Source organism: Meles meles, chromosome 1 (genome assembly GCF_922984935.1).
Source record: "Meles meles chromosome 1, mMelMel3.1 paternal haplotype, whole genome shotgun sequence".
NCBI classification, from domain to species: Eukaryota; Metazoa; Chordata; class Mammalia; order Carnivora; family Mustelidae; genus Meles; species Meles meles.
The window spans coordinates 49,836,911-49,852,477 of NC_060066.1; the positions used below are offsets into that span (position 1 = coordinate 49,836,911).

A 15,567-nucleotide genomic window follows, 5' to 3' on the forward strand; every position below is an offset into this window, starting at 1 on the left:
AATATAAGCTCTGTCTGAATATCCTGAGTGTATATGCTTGTTCACTCATGTGCTCATCACCCAGGATATTCCAAGCAGTGAGGCTGAGAAGTAAAAGAAAGAGTTCCTTACTTCGTGGAGAATATAGTTTGAGGGAGGAACTTGACAAAGAATCCATTATGGTAAATTGTAACAAAGCATGGATGCTAGACAAATTATAGGGTGGTATGGAGATTCAGATCGGGGCACCAAAGCAGTCTGGGATCTGACTTCCTAGGGAGTGATATTCAGGCTGAAACTTGTAGAATGAGTAGGAGCTGTCCAGGCAAAAGTGGCTGGGAATTGAGGGAGAGAAGTATTCAAGGCAGAAGGAAGAGCATGCAAAAAGCCCCAGAGAGAAGAAGAGAAGAGTTTTCTGCCTGGCACTGGGCAGTGCAGGTGAGGCCAAGGCTGAGCATGCAGGGTTTTGAGAGACAAAATGAGGAATTTGGGGGTGGAGGGTGATGGAAGATTCTGGATGCCTTTAAGCAGAAGTGGGTGTTATGATCTTGCAGAATAATGATTTAAACAAGAGAAGGGATGAACAGATAGTGAGGTGCTTCACAAAAGTTATTTAATCAGGAGAACACACTATGATGATAATAGGTACTGCTCTTCTCTCCACTTCATAGATGAGGAACCAGATGGGCCCAGCGAGATAAAAATTCCACTCATGATGACACAGCTAACAACTGAGACAACTGAGAAACTCAAGCAGTCTGCTTCTGGAATCTTCCTCTTAGCCCGTATACTACGCTCTTTGTTTAGCTGTCAAAGAAGATCCATAGGTTTCTAGGTTTAACGTATCGTGGAGCCATTTTTGAGATGAGAGCATTAGAGGAAGAGCAGGCTGTAGTGGGAGCAGATGCTTTGGACAGAATGAGCTTAGATGCCTGCGAGATATCCAAGAGGAGATGCTAAGTAGGTTTCAGAAGTCAGAGTCCTAAAGACAGCCAGGACCAGACATTTGGGGGGTTTAGTAGCGGAAGTTTAATGGTGGAAGCAGAAGTCTTGGGATGGTTGGGATCACATCTTCGAGTGCACATGAAGAGTCCTGCCCTGAGAACCCTGGAGAACCTCAAATTCAAGGACCTTGATGGAACCTGAGAAGGAAAGACCAGAGAATAGGAGGAAAACCCGGGGGGGGGGGTGGATTCTAGAAGTTCTAGGAAGAAGTGGCCAGAGCTTCAAATGCCACAAGAAAGTGAAGGTAGACACTGAAATGTCCGTAAGATGCAGCAACTTACAGGTCATCTGACAACGGTCAAAACACTTCCAGGACAGTTTATTAGTGGAAGGGAAAGGGGATATGGTGGCAGAAATGTAACTTGTGTATTTAAAGTGACCAGGAAATAAGGGCGCCTGGGTGGCTCAGTGGCTCTGCCTTCGGCTCAGGTTATGGTCGCAAGGTGCTGGGATCGAGCCCCGCATTGGGCTCTCTGCTCCGCAGGGAGCCTGCTTCCTCCTCTCTCTCTGCCTGCTTCTCTGCCTACTTGTTGTGACCTCCGTCTGTCAAATAAATAAATAAAATCTTTAAAAACAAATAAATAAAGTGACCAGGAAATAAAGAGGTCTAAAAAGAAAAAAGAATTCAGGGGCGCCTGGGTGGCCCAGTGGGTTAAAGCCTCTGTCTTCGGCTTGGGTCATGATTCCAGGGTCCTGGGATCCAGCCCCGCATCAGGCTCTCTGCTCAGCGGGAAGCCTGCTTCCCTTCCTCTCTCTCTGCCTGCCTCTCTGCCTACTTGTGATCTCTATCTGTCAAATAAATAAATAAAATCTTAAAAAAAAAAAAAAGAAAAAAGAGTTCAAACTATAAGCTGACCTTAAAGGAAGGGAAAGATAGCTCCATGTAGACCCAGGGGCCAAGGATCTTTGAATGTTGGTCTTTTTTTTTTTTTTTTTTTTTTTTTTTAAGATGGGAGAGAAGAGAAGGTGTTCCAGTGCTGTGAAGAAAGGAGCTGAGAGGGTGAGGTTTTGGATCAAGACGCTGAAGGGGCTGTCACCTGAGGAGCTGAGGTCCTTCAGGTCTAACAGCGATGGGACAAACCACAACCACAATTCAGGCTTGAAAAACAACCAGGTAAAAATAAGTGGAGCCCCTTAGAAGCACTGTCACTGGAGTCTGGCTGCATGGGTCACTGACCTTGCGTGCAAGACTGCACTTCCAGCTGGAAGAGAGTCTCCCTCATTGTGGACCTTCTATAATTTACTCCAATAAAAAATTCTATCTGAAGAAATTTAGAAGCAGGCAATTATCCCTTTACAAAAGGCACATGACTCTAAAGTTTCTTCATCTCTCAAACAGCAGTACCAAATTTAGCCATTACAGAATTTTAGACTCCCTTTTATCTCTTGAAAATGATATTAAAAAGGAAGTGCTTATTTAACTGTCCCTTTATGGCTCAAAAGCGATTACCTGAGAGGAGAATCGCTAGCACTTAATAATCCTTAGCAGGCTCCAGACATTTAATTGTTCCCCACAGCACCTCTGTAATGTAAAAGCATATGAGCTGCCAACATTCGCAACTTGCAGAGGACTATTAGACCATGCTGACGGGCAACCAATGTCTATGCTATACGGATGTAGCCCACATGTAACACTCATGCCTGTGTCTTTGCAGTGTGTGCCTGTGGGTGTGCCCATGTCCGTACTGAGTTAAACATTCTTTTCAGGGGTATCTGGCTGGCTCAGTCCATAGGGCATGAGACCCTGATCTCGGGGTCTTGAATCTGTGCCCACATTGGGGGTAGAGTTCACTTAAAAAAATAAAAGAAAATAAGAATCAAAAAATGTTTTTTACTAATAGGCTAGACTCTATATATTGTAAAGAGCAAGGGCTTATAGGGCCTGGATTCTGTTTTATTTCAACTCACTATTTAAATTGCTTTGTTTCTAAGAAGGAACAGTGACACCAGTTCTCGTAGTATTGTTCAGGAAATGGAGTGAAAACATAGGACTCAGCCTGTGGCAGGAGGCAGGAGGAGTCCTGTCCCCTTCCTCATCCACATCACACATATGCACTGGGTATATAACTCTCGTTGGCTCTCTGGGGTGGCAGAGGGGTGATGCGGCCAGAAACAGTTTCCTTTCTTCCGCCTATAACCTTTGTAGACCCTCAGAGCCACATACAGAGCAGTAAGGAATAAAATCACTGCTGATATTGCTTGAGTAATTTTTGAGTTTAAAGACAGCGGGGTGTTCCACTAGTTCAAAGTCCTCATGTTTTAGATAATTGTGCTCGTATGTAGTGACAGAGCCAGGAGGAGCTGGGCTAATTTTTCTCTCACTAGTGGTCTAGACAAACACCCTCATTTATAGCCCCTACTAAATATTTTATTCTGTAACTTGAATACTGGCACCTGTGAAAATCATGAAGTCACCTAAAATTCTGATACAGTTACTGCAAAAATTTTAGGCTGTAAAAATTGTAATTTTTAAAATGCCAGCCCTCTTGGAGGTTCTTCCTGTGTGTCAGGCATTACATGTGTGTTCTCGTGCAAGCCTCACAACGCCATGCTGTAAGGACCGCTATCACTATCACCACCGCTTTAAATACCTTGTCCAAGGTCACGCTGTGAGAAAGAGGCAGAGCTGGCACCCCAAAGCCAAAACTCTGGCTCCTATCAGATTCGGAAAAAAACAGCTCAAGGCAGATGATATTTTAACATTTCCTTTTGATCTTCGTGCTGTTCTTTCTCTTTTTTGCCCCCGAACTTATTTAAGGATCTTGAAGCTAACTAAAATACATTTCCTGTAGGTTAACCCTCCAATTCTGGGCTGATACAACAGCAGCTGAATGGTCAGACAATGTAGAGTCATAATTTGGTGAGTTAGAGAAATTAGTCTTCAGCTCTAGTCAAAACCTCTCTGCTCAGCCCAGATCCAGACTCTTACTTCCTCCTTGTGGCCCTGACTGCCTGGTTTTCTTATAGACACCTCAGTTACATTATCTCAAAACCTGAATGCCCCCAGTGTCTCTCCTTCTTCTATAATCCCTATCTCTATCAGCAGCATCACTACTCTTACTCCTAAAAATCTGTCAATGGCTTCCTTTTGCCTCTACGATAAAGCAGAGATTTCTCATCATGATAAAGCAGAGATTTCTCATCATTGTATGCAAAGCTCTCTATTACCTGGCTTCTGATTATTTCTTCAGCTACAGATGTGAATAATACCATTTTAAAAAAAAGTATTCATTTTAGGGGCGCCTGGGTGGCTCAGTGGGTTAAGCCTCTGCCTTCTGCTCAGGTCATGATCTCAGGGTCCTGGGATGGAGCCCCACATTGGGCTCTCTTCTCAGCAGGGAGCCTGCTTCCCCCAACCCCTGCCTCTGCCTACTTGTGATCTCTGCCCGTCATATAAACAGAATCTTTAAAGAAAAAAAAGGGATGCATTTTAGAAAAGTGAATAGAACAGACCCCCCAAAATTCTTAAGGGGCAGGAAGAAGACTTTGCAAGAAAGACTGAGGAAGGGCCAGAATGGAAAAAGGAGCAGAAAGAGAAAGTGTCATCCCAGAATGCAAGGGACAAGGACATCAACAACTGAATACAACAGTGAGTTGTGGAAGGGCTGAAAAATATACCCATGGGACCTCGCAACCAGAGTGGTTTGGGAGGTACAACGAGGAAGGAAACAAGACTGAAGTGGTTTCAGTAAACAAGTGAGAAAACAGATGAGTATAGACTATCCTTTTAAGACGTTTAGCATCAAGGTGTGGGAAAGGGTAGGATATTACTGCCTTCATACAGTCTTTGTGTAAACTAAAGCAAATCATACACGTGACATTTTATAAATCATTAAGTTGTCACAGTAGAAGGAGCCCAGGCTTTGAAACAGAGAAGCCTAATTCAAATCCCAACTCTGTCACCTAAAAACCAGTTTATCAAGAGCTCCATTTTCCCAGGCTTAAAATGGAAATATTTGTTCCACTTTGAGGGGTTGGCACGGGATTAGTACCACATACGAAATCCTGGTAGAGTGCCTTGGATAAAGAAGGAGGGTGTGATCATAAGCTCTTAGAAGATAACAAACCAGACTTTGGAGGAAGGGGAACAGGAAATTATAAGCCACCTAATCTTTGATATAAAAAAATGTACAATGTTTAAATTCTTTTATCATCTGAGATTTCTACATCTTTGTAGTTTTACACTTAGTTCTAGCCAATACAATCTTTTCTAAATTTACCCATTGCTCTTAGAAGATAAGAAGTTATCAACCTTTTTGTGGTGCAGAGACAAGGGACAGAGTGGAAGACTGCATCATCCACAAGACCATAAATTATGTTTTCTGCTGGGATATTAAATATTAAATCTGACTTATACCGATTTTAGAAAACCTGTTCCCATCCTGTTCTGCATCACACATCCCTAGAATGAGCCTTGTGTGGTCATTAATTTATGATATTTCCTTTAAGATATCAGCACTTCAAACAGTTTATGTTTATCTTTTGGGAATGTAATCATTAATCTCCAAACAACGTCCCTTAGCTCGTGGTCATAAATGGTAACTGCTTTTATATATTAAAAGGCCTGAATCCCTTTGTTAGGAGGAGGCTCTCAAGACTCCATCTGAACTTCTCCATTTGGGTGCAGTTGGATAGTAAGTAACTTGGTGACTTGGTGATTACAACAGGTTCATTATCTGAAAGCCATTGTTGACTTCGACCTGGCTTCATCCCAAGAGACACATCCTGGTATCAGGACTTGATTGCTATAGGTTCCTTTCTACCAAGAGGCTGGGTCAGCATCCTTTCATCTGCAACACGATATACAGTGTTCCTGATGACAACGATTCTGTTTTAGGTGACTAGAACTGTGATATGGTTGCTAGGTCACACTTGTATGTACGGAATATACCGGGAGAGGGACACGAAATGCAAAATCAAGAGTAACTCTTCATGGGAAGGAATGGGCTATGTGCAAAATACACTTGGTGCACTTGAAGTTATTTCATTCCTCATGAAAGGTGCTGCTGATCCATGCTTAACAGGCCTGACAGTATTTACTGTGACATGAACGATAGGGCCATGTTGGAAGTATTTGCAAATGAAAGTTTCCTCGATCACACTGGTAAACATTTCTGCTACTCCAGATTCATTTAATCCAATGCTAACTCTATATTCTCACAGGGGGCAGTTCTGCTGTTTTGTCTGACTTGCTAAATAGACTGTTGAGATTCAGAATATCCCCCATAAACATCTGCTCCCTCTTGAAATTTGACTTTTTTGGGTAGCATTTCTTACTTCCCTAAAGTTTCCCTTTTTTAGAATAGAAGAAGTGAAAATTAAAATAATTTTTAAAAGCAATTAATTTTGCTGTCACTCATTTTTTTCCTTCTCACAAAATACTAAAAAATTGCTCAGAAGTCAGTATTGCCTATAATAGCATATTTTAGAACGAGAATGCTGATCACTATGCATTTCCCAAACCCTTGGTAGATCTGGAATCTTTAGAAAACTCTTTTCTCTAGTACTCTTCTATAATCTTGGTTTAACCCATCTGTTTGGATTTAAAAATTCCTCAAACATACTTGTCCTTATCTACATCAGTGTCTCTGTTTTTATTATTTTTTAGATGCATAAAACCTTCCTTCCCCACCAGTTGCTAGAAATCGAAATCCTTCTCATTCTTTAAGGTCGTATTAAATTCCACATTTTTCATTAAGCTTTTAATATCTCCAGCTGGAAGTGATCTTTTTTTTTTTTCCTCTCTCTAAATTTTTTTTATTTATATTTATCCTGGGGTGATATTAACTTTCAATATATATTGGCAGTATCAATGGTGAACATGAACCATCAGCTCATTCATTCACCAATATTTACTGCATATCTGAGGAAATAAGACCTGGAGTGTCATACTAATTCTGCCACTGTTCAACTGTGTGCTTTGAGGTAAGTTGTTTTACATATTCATTTCAAATATAGTTATTTGCAGATTAATTCTTACCAGTCTTTATTAGTTACATTTTTTGTGGGCTCCAAGAAGCCTGAACCATACTTGTACAGCATAGGGACACAATGATTTTTTTTCAATCAGTGAATACATTCATCTTTATGGTCATTCAAGTACCTTAACTCTGATACTGGGTAAACAGAAGTGAAAGAGATTAACTGGCTACCTGGTAGCTTAGCCTGAGCTCCCTTTCTAGGGGTCATAGGTATCTCTTCCTTGCCTTTTCTATGCTTTTCCATTGAGGAGAATTATAACACTACGGAAATTCCTCCACTATCATCCCTTCGCTCACCAGGCATGTAAATATTATGGTAGTTCACAGGAAAACACCAGTGGAATGATTCTTCTTGCCAGTTAGATGGGTTTAAATAAGCTGTGTCTATCACAGCCTATTCATTTGGTCAAGAACAGTTAATAGGTGGAGCTCATCTTTATCATGTTCAAAACACCAGTCACAACAGATGTTGGGAAATCTCGTATCTTCCAATGAGGAAAGAAAAGAAGAAAAAAAACCAGCTGAGAGGCTAAGGAAGAAAACTTTCATATATTGCTGGAGTATGAGACTGCAATCTGCTAATATCTATCACAGTCTAAGACCTGCATGTCTATTGATAATTTCACTTCTGGGAACCCATGTCGAAGAAATTTTGGCATGAGAAAGCAGAGATGTGCGTACAATGATGTTTGTTGCAGCATTACTTGGGATAGCAAAACAAAAACAAAAACGAAACGACCTAAATGGACAAAAGGGAAATGGTTAAACAAACAATGGTAGACACAATGGGATACAATATATGCCTTAAATAAGACAGACCTTGTATGCTTATGTAGAAAATTCTGACTAGATTTTGTAAAAAATGACCAAGTATAAATACAACAAAACCAACAACACCAACTATGTATATTTATATTTGTTTACCTATAAACATTTGCATACATATAAAACTTTTTTCACATAGGAAGTGATTATGCATCAAACTATAAAGGGTTGGGGTTCCTTGCTGGCTCAGTCAGTAAAACATGTAACTCTTAATCTTAGGGTTGAAGGTTGGAGCCTCACCTTGGGTATAGAGATTACTTAAAAATAAAATCTAAAAAAAAATAAAAACTAATAAAAATAAAAACAAGAGCAAAAAACACTATGAGGGTTACCTCTGGGTTTTGGGAACTGCATTCGGAAATATGGTCTCTACTTAATCTGTTTCCTTATTCCTAAAATGCCAATATTAGTGCCACCCATACGGATGTCATGAGAATTAAATGAATTTAATACGCGTAAAGTCATTATATAAGTGCTGGCTCCTAGTGAACACTAAAAAATGTTTAATAAAAAAACTCTTTAAAAACACAGGCACGGGCTTCTTTTTCAATTAAAAAGATAAAATAAAATATGACTAAGGCTGTGGATATCTGGATCAGTACCAGGGTGGATTTCAATCCTTCCAGGTTATGAGACAGCCTCAAATTTCTTTTACTAAACAATTATTGAGGAGGGAGCAACGCTCTGGCAAACAGGCTACTGGGATCAATCATGCCCCCTGGTGGTTGATTATCATCCCCCCCACCTGGAATGCGGACGAAGAACGAAGTGAAAAAACATGTCTCTCTTGTCCCTGATTATTTCCCCTTCAGGGAGAACTGTTGTAGGGATAGCATCCTAAGCTCTTTTACATCCATTACCTTAACATCCCTAACGGGCAGACGCTAATTTTACCGCTGTCACGTGGCATCGGGCAACACAACAGTAATACTGGGTAAGCAGTTCCATGTTTCTGCACGTCCACGTGCAAACACGGTCTCATCCTTCAAGTCTTCAGCTTTGGCATCACCTCCTTTGTGCAATCTTTTCTTGCCTTCACTGGTGGTTATACTCTATGCAAAAAATTAATTGCATTTTTAAAAGTATGTGTATGTGGATATGTTGTAAGTATGGATATATTCATATACTGTGTAGATATATTCATATATTGTCTATCAGCCAGTTTCATGGGTGTGCCATCTGTGTAGTCACACAGGGCCCAATGTGGAGAAGGGTCCCATGCTTGGTTTAATTCTCTGCTGTTGCTCTCTTTGAAATTACTAACTTTTTTTTGTTTTTTTTTGAACAAGGGCCCTGTATATTCATTTGCACAAGGCCTTGAAAAATACCTAGCTGGCCCTGTTTTCAAATTACATTAACAATTCCAAATTGAATACAATTATTACTATTCTGATAAGGAAACCAAAGCTTTGAATGACTAAGGAACTTTTTTCCAAGTCATTCAAAGCTTAAAAAAAAAACAAACCTGAAAATTCACAGACCACATTCCAGGACCTAATAAAACATAGTTTTTAGAGAAAAGGTCTTGGAATCTGCTCCTTAAGTAACTATCCCACTGGCTTAAAGGACAAGTTTATGTTCAATTCATTTCTAATTTTAGAACCTAGCATAGGCTTTCACTCCTAGCACTTAGTATACGGTATACTTAGTATACGGTATGCTGATTAAGTGAATGTCATTCAATTCCAGACAGATCAAGTATTGCACAAGGGTTTTTCAATTCTCAAAGTGCTGAGAGTTTTAAATGCTGGAGGCCTTATCAGCCCTATGGTTTAGACATTTTTGCCCTGAACTTGCTTGCCACTGAACATCCATATGGAATCTCTGGATATAAAACCTTTAAAATGTTGCAGTCTTTAAGATTTCAGAAGGGCTTTTCTGGCCAGAGATTCAGAATCACAAATGCAAAGTGGTGTCAAATGGTCAATCTCATAGTATTATTGGGAACTTGATTACAGAAAGCAAAATGTAATAAATTAAATACTGTGGGGACTTTAGGTAAAGAATACACAAAACTCAGCCCTTCTAAAATGTTCATGAACAGATGGAAGGCTATATAGTCATTTACAAATGTCAGAAAAATTTTTGACATAGAAAAAAATGCTGATAGTATATATAGAAAAGTTAAAATTTGAAATTATATTTTGAGTGATTTTAGTTCTTTTAAAATGTATGAAAGAAAGAATATGAAAATGATAGTGAGGTTAAGGGTACTTTATTTGTATAATTGTCTCTAATTTACAGTGGGCTTCTTATTCTTTTTGATTAGAAATAAAATCAAAATCCTTTATCTAACTTGCAGATTCTCTTTCCTTAGCTTAGAATTTGCAGGAGTTATTGCCTGTTTTCTCTCACTGATCATAAATCAAGATGCTAAACTGTGTTACGTCTATCTCCCAAATGTATCTAACCACTGTCCCCTCCTTTCTATCTTGGCTGCTATTTCTAGTCTAAACTTTTAAAATATCTCCCTCTGGCTTCTCTGTTTCCAGTTCCATCCCTTCAAGCATCTTTCACAATTCCAGCAGAATCATCTTTCTAAAATAAACTTAAGATCAGTCCCCTCATTTTTCAAGGCAGTGTTAAGTGTTGAAAAGTAAAAACAAATGAACAAAGAAGAGAAAGTAGCACCTATGGAATGCTATCAGGAGTGATATCTTAGCTTCTCTACTTACCAGCTACAAGGTCCTCCCATGGCCCAGAAAATGGGCATCATAATAACAATTACCAATTACTGAACAAACACTATGTAGACAATAAGAACAGATATTTTCTATCGGTTAGAGGAGAAATTAATGCCATGTTACATTGCCTTAGGCAGAGGGGCTGTATGTGTTCAAAGGCTCTTCCAAATGGCTTCCCAGGAGACTATGCCTCACCTGACAAGATGGTGACCATTTGGTGAGGGGTTCAGCCAACAGCACATAGGAAGCATGGCGGTGGTGGAACCCTTTCTGAAAAGCCTTTCTTTATTGACTTTTACTCATAGAAACTTAGGGTCAGAGCCCTTAATCTGGCCAGACTCTCTGTTCCCAGCCCACGCTCCTGCTCTTGTCTTGGCTCCAGCCACATCTGAGCTGACTTGTCATTTCCAAATACAACATCTTCTCTTGCCTCACTAATGTGTAAGTTAGTCCTTCAACGTGATGCCCATTTAACACTTTGGTTCAAATTTGACTTTTTTCTGCAAGTCTTTTTTTTCTTTTTTGAAGATTTTATTTATTTATTTATTTATTTATTTAGAGAGCGCATGAGCACACGAGTAGCAGGGAGAGGAAGAAACAGGCTGCCAGCTGAGGACTTTGCTGGTTTTAGCAGGGGGAGACCTGCATCCTGAGAAACCCCTCCGGGCAAACGAGGATATACAGCCTCCTAATGTATAGTGCAGTAAAAAGCCTGAAGAAGGTTCGTAATACATCATCTGAATAGTCAAGGACTTCGATTAGCCTTTATGAATAAATCTTTGAAGATTTTTTTTCAATGTGTGGTCCTTAACCTATTCTTGGCTAATAATAGTCCAAGTACTTAAGACTATGTTTGATTTTGATCGTGCTCTTCCTTGATCTTCCTATATTCAGAAAATGTACATCCCCTGAGGTGGAGTATTTTGAATATTGAAAGATTATTTTTAAAAGATGGCTCATCTCAAAAGGGATGGGAAGCTGAAATGCTGCCAGAAAGTGCTGAGTAGGAGGGAAGAAAATAAAACAATCTAGCCCTATATTAAACAGTCTCTTCATTAAAATGCTATGGATTCATTCCTTTGTTTCACACAACTGTGTATAATTATAGTATACAAAACCCCCAGATCTTCCTGCTATTAAGCATTTAAAAATATCCATTCCAGATTTTCAAAATGTTTCACATATACAGTAATTATATCACACAAATGTGCAATACTTAGATTGTATTTATTATTATAATAACTTAAATTTAGACCGTCTCTATTAGGGTTGACTTCCTATTTCCAAAAGAATGCCCTGGGTACTTCTTTTTTTTTTTTTTTTTTTTTTTTGTTTAAGGAATTTTTATTAAAGCAAGAATTTTATAATCCAAATTACGTTTCCTTGCTCAGTTATCAATTCTGTTATTTAAAACAGAAGTGACATTCTGAGCTATTCCACAGTAAAGAATTACAAAATTAAAGAAAGGAATGCTTTAAATTTTTGTACTTTGCTGAAAACTCTTTTTCGCCCTGGGTACTTCTGATAGAATAGAAAGTAATCCTACCTGATGGAGGTTTGTGGGTGCTAGACACCTGACTTCCCAAAACATTCTAGAAGAGAAGTTAAGTAGTTTTAGGACTCTTTTCCATATGTACACCTTTTGTTGTGGTAACACGTGTCAAGGTTCTGCCCAGAGCGACTGGATGCTGCCTGGGCAGGCAACTCACTGGATTGGGTGGGACGAATTCACGGACTAAGATTTAGAAGACCTAGGTTTTGGAGCAGTTGAGCTATCTGGTCTCTGACTGGGAGGTGATGCTGTCTGTGCAGATAACTATAGAGAGAAACTCATGAGAATAATTGTGAAAGTGACTTCCAAGTCATAAAGTTGAAGCGCCACCATGATTCATCAGAATAACCCAGGTGTCTTCCAAAAGGGTGTCTGTCCCACTCCAAGGCCAACAAGCTCAGAATTTTCTGAAATAAGGATCAGGAATATACTTGCTTTTTGAAGGGCCACAGACAATTCTGAATTACTTGCCTTTTAATAAACTGCTGGGGAAGTGCAAGATCTTTAGCTTTCTAGAAGGATGGGCCTGGAGTCAAACCCCTTCCAAATCTCTTAATAGTATTGTGACTTTAGAAAATTCATTAATTGGGGCACCCGGGTGCCTCAGTTGGTTAAATGGCTGCCTTCGGCTCAGGCTGTGATTCCAGGGGCCAGCATCAGGCTCCCTGCTGATGCTCCCCCTGCTTCTCCCTCTCCCTCTGACACTCTCTCTGCTTGTGATCTCTTTCTCTCTGTTAAATAAAGTCTTATAAGAGAAAAAGAGAAGAAAATTCATTAATTTATTGACCCTCAGTTTCTCTAACTTAAAAAAAATGGAGATATAAACACCTTCTTTGCAGGGTTCTTTTTTTTTTTTTAAATTTTATTTATGTATTTGACAGACAGAGATCACAAGTAGGCAGAGAGGCCTACAGAGAGAGAGGGGGAGGCAGGCTCCCCGCTGAGCAGAGACCCCGATGTAGGGCTCGATCCCAGGATCCTGAGATCATGACCCGAGCTGAAGGCAGAGGCTTAACCCACTGAGCCACCCAGGTGCTCCTTTGCAGGGTTCCTGAGTGGAGATGTAAATAAAACATTTAAGTGAGAGTAAGTATCTTCAGGGATCTGATAAGTAACCTAAGAGCATAAAATACAAGACAGATCAGATGATCGTAAGACAAAGGACAGAACTGTTAGAGACTGTGGTTAATTGAGGAATGCAAGCTCAACTAAAAACATTTTTAAAATTACTTTAAACACTGACTTTGTTATACAAAATGTATTTGCAGGCATAACATCTGGTTTTTACTCTTAACATATTGGCCAATAAATATCCAATATTCAAGTGGTATATAAAATATAAAATCCTGAGTAGTCTGCAAATATTTTCCAGCTCTCTGTAAGATGCGGCTAAATATGGGATTATATACTGATTCAGCAAAATTCAGTGCCCATTACCCTAGTAAGTACAGATACAGATACTAAAAGAACTAGACGAGAGAGAGAGAGTAGGTCAGTCAAAACATGTCTATTACTAATAGTACCACTAACAATACTGACGCCACCCAAATTACATTTCCACTTTCAATTTTGCATTAATATTCTATACAGGGCTTTGTGACCACCTGTATTCTTATACGTAATTTTTAAACGCTGTTAATATTTGGAATTTTAAGTAATTTTATTTTATTTTTTAAAGAGTTTATTTATTAATGAGAGAGAGAGAACATGAGGAGAGAGGTCAACAGGAGAAGCAGACTCGCTGCTGAGCAGGGAGCCAGATGTGGGACCTGATCCGGGAACTCCAGAATCATGACCTGAGCCGAAGGCAGTTGCTCAATCAACTGAGCCACCCAGGCACCCCAAGTAACTTTATTTTAGAAACAGTAGATTTTCCTTTTTTAAATTTTATTTATTTATTTTTTTCTAAGTGGAGTCCAACATGGGGCTTGAACTCACGACCTGAGATCAAGACCTGAACTGACATCAAGAGTTGGATGCTTAACTGACTAAGCCACCCAAGTGCCCCTAGAAACAGAATACATTTTAACTAGATCAACATGGTTGTTTTCTGTGAAATAAGCAAGCTTGCTTAATTAATGCTAAGGCTTCTCCCAGGTTTAAGATTCTATAGTTAGGAAACACTAAATCATGGAGTCATCACACAAGAGGAAACACTAACCAAGTGACTCAGAGTCATTCTTAGAGCTAAAGTACTTCCTAATACATTTTGAGCAAGTTTCTGTCATGTGAGACTTGTCTCTCAACGCAAAAAGTACAAAATATGGCAGCTTTCTGACGCTATTAAAATTGGACTGTCCTCTGTCACTATCATGGGTTAGATTTTCTGAACTCGTCTAAAATCTGAGCAAAAGATGTTTACAAAGCCTATTTCCAATGTTTATTTTTATTTTAAAATATTTTTTTAAATCTGTTGATCCGTGACCCAGGCAAGTTGCGGCAATTAACTTTTAGTTTCCTCATCCTCAAAATGGTGAGGATAAGAACTAAGATTTATCAGGTTTATTATTATTTTTTAAAAAATTTTATTTACTTATTGACAGAGAGAAAGAGAGGGAACACAAGCAGGGGGAGTGGGAGAAGGAGAAGCAGGCCTCCCACTGAGTAAGGAGCCTGATCCACTTCAATCCAGTTGAACTGATCCAGCTCAATCCAAGGACCCTAGGACCATGACCTGAGCCGAAGGCAGCACTTAACGACTGAGCTACCCAGGTGCCCTGATTTGTCATCTTTAAAGGAGACAATGTTTGCAAAGCACTTAGCAGAGCGTTGGTATGTAGTAATATTCCATAAATATTGTCCAGTATTTTGATTGTCATTTCTACCTCCACACAGATAGAGCCCTCTTGCCTGTCTGAAGAATCTATAATGATGCCTCCATAACTACCCTTGTCAGACAATTTTGCTGGAGGCATCGCTGCTTAGAAAGCCTCTCTCACAGTGCTCGCTTCGGCAGCACATATACTAAAATTGGAAGAAAGCCTCTCTCACAGAGAGTCTCACAGGCAGTCACAGAAGATTAGCTATGAACCCAGAGCTGACTCAGTCTAAGCCCAAGCACTTTGTTCTTCACCCCAACCATTACAAGGAGGTAAGAGTCCTATGAGCAGACCTGGCCTCTTCCTTTGTCTCTTTTACATTCTGGGTTTCTGCTTCAGTTGTATGTATGTATGTATGTACGTACATATGTATGTATGTATGAAAATATTTTTAAAGTAGGCTCCACACCTAACAAGGGGATTGAACTCATGAACCCAAGATCAGGAGTCACAATCTCCACTGACTGTGCCATCCAGGCACCCCTTCAGATTTTTAAGGAAGGGTCTTGCAGATACCAACACACACACACACACACACACCTTTCCAATGTGATAAAGCCCAATTTCCTTAGTCTGCCATTGAAGAATTGCATTATCTAGCTGGAACTGACTTTTCTAACCTCCTTTCCCTGTTGCCCCCCTCCACTTCTGGTGCAGCCCACTCCTGCCCAAACTGACCTGTTATTCATCGTGCATGCTGTGTCCTTCCCATCTACATGCTT

The 15,567-nt window shown here is 39.7% G+C and overlaps 1 protein-coding gene across 1 annotated transcript in view; it reads right to left on the bottom strand.

Annotated features, from left to right (window-relative positions):
• ATP6V0D2 (ATPase H+ transporting V0 subunit d2) overlaps positions 1–15,567 on the bottom strand; it is a 44,108-nt gene that overhangs the window by 14,439 nt on the left and 14,102 nt on the right. The window lies entirely within an intron of this gene.